Source organism: Rhagoletis pomonella, unplaced genomic scaffold (assembly GCF_013731165.1).
Source record: "Rhagoletis pomonella isolate Grant_MI unplaced genomic scaffold, Rhpom_1.0 Rhpom_scaffold_00001, whole genome shotgun sequence".
Lineage (NCBI taxonomy): Eukaryota > Metazoa > Arthropoda > Insecta > Diptera > Tephritidae > Rhagoletis > Rhagoletis pomonella.
This window is the reverse complement of record NW_023458555.1, coordinates 91,741,124-91,743,113: the sequence shown is the minus strand read 5'-3', so window position 1 is coordinate 91,743,113 and position 1,990 is coordinate 91,741,124.

Sequence of the window (1,990 nt, the reverse complement as noted above, 5' to 3'; positions counted from 1 at the left end):
ATTATGGCGTCTGGGAATGGAATTGATGCCTTGTGCTCGAAAGTAAACGGTTATCTCGCCGTACTTTCTCGCTTCTTCACTGTAAGGAGCCTTGCCCTATCCCCTGCGAAATCCCTGGCAACCCTATTCACCACCTGGACGAAGGAGGCCAGACTGCAACTGGGTATTCACGTCGATGGCGTAACAATACCGACGGTAAATAACCCCAAAATCCTCGGAGTTACCTTCGACAGTCTGCTCTTTTTCTCGGCGCATACAACGGCAATTGTCACCAAAGTGCAGAGCGGTAACAATGTGCTGCCGGCCAGCGACTTGGGGCATAAACAAAGAAACGTTGCTGGCAACATACAAGGCTATTGGGCGGCCGGTTCTAAACTTTGCAGCGCCTGTGTGGTCGCTTGGGACTAGCAGGACGCAGTGGATGAAGCTACAGACCTACCAGAATATGGTACTTCGGATAGCGACCCGATGCCTCCCGATGATGCCCCAACACCCCCTAAACGACGAGGCCCAGATGCCCCAATCAAGGAGCATAAGTAATGTGACCAACTATTTCATAGCTCAAAGAAGTAGAGGCTAGGTTGGATTAAGTTAACGCCGCGAGTTGATTATGAATTTTCGAATCCGGCTAATTTCGATCCCTGAGAGCTCAGTGTTTGTTTAGAATTGCGAGCAAAAATGCTTCCATCTTAGTCTCGCGAAGGTTGGACAGTCTAAAAGAAAGTGTGGAGATTGACTTCATCTTCCTCTTGACAGCTGACACAAAATGATCAGTCGAAATTCTTAGTCTCACCGCATGAATACTAACTGCACAATGGCCTGTCAGAACACCCATCACTAGGCCTTGAGAGGTAACGTGTTTTAAAGTGCCCTATATAAACATTTGCTGTATCAGAGAAACGTTTTCTTTCCGGTTTACCTTAGCCTAATAGAAGTTCGTGCTGCGACAATTCTGTCTGCAATATCCTCAGGCGCCGAGCTCAACATATTTGTGTTAAGCGCCAGTGTAGGTTCCTAATTCTCCGCTAATTCCTGTTTTACAAGGGTAGCCTTCTCTAGTGAGTATCACCAGACAAGGGCTCCTTGAAACAATATAGGCTTAAATCTGGTTTCCTAGAGCTAATGAATTAATTTCGGCGAGAGACCCTACCTTTTACCGATAGCTCCCCTACAGAAGTACAAGGCAACCGACACCTTTCCTACCCTTTCCTCAATATTAGGATTCTACGACAGCCGCCGTTGATTGGCCACCTAGTTACCTGGTTCAGGTAACCTTGAGTCAGATCAAAAAGGGTGTAAAGAAATCGTACCTTAACCTAAAGTTCCCCGTCGTCTACATACGCGATCAGGTAGGTAAGCCTTATTAAGTAGGTTTAAACGTGAAATTGTTAATGGTTTGAAAGAATTTATCGCCCAGGCCATGTGACGATCATCCAGAAGATCGGTGAAGTACAAAATATCGTAAAGAAGTACATTCGACGGTACATCGAAGTACGAAGTACAATAGCGAAAAAAGAAGTACTGTACTTCCGAAAGAAGTACGGTTGGTCACATTAATCATAAGGCAATGCTCTGCAAGCAGTTTCTTGTGGGGAGCCACAGCCGTGGTCATCCTAACAAACAGCTGCTTGCTGAAGAGCCCTCGCCAAGGCACGTCAGGAGGCATCTCTACGGATTGACGGCCGAAGTCCAGAGGTTGTTTAATGACTCTCTGTACTTTGGTGACAATTGCTGTTTGCGCCGAGAAAAAGAGCAGACTGTCGAAGGTAACTCCGAGGATTTTGGGGTTATTCACCGTCGGTATTGTTACGCCATCGACGTGAATACCCAGTTGCAGTCTGACCTCCTTCGTCCAGGTGGTGAATAGGGTTGCCGAGGATTTCGCAGGGGATAGGGCAAGGCCCCTTGCAGTGAAGAAGTGAGAAAATACGGCGAGATAACCATTTACTTTCGAGCACAAGGCATCAATTCCATTCCCAGACGCCATAAT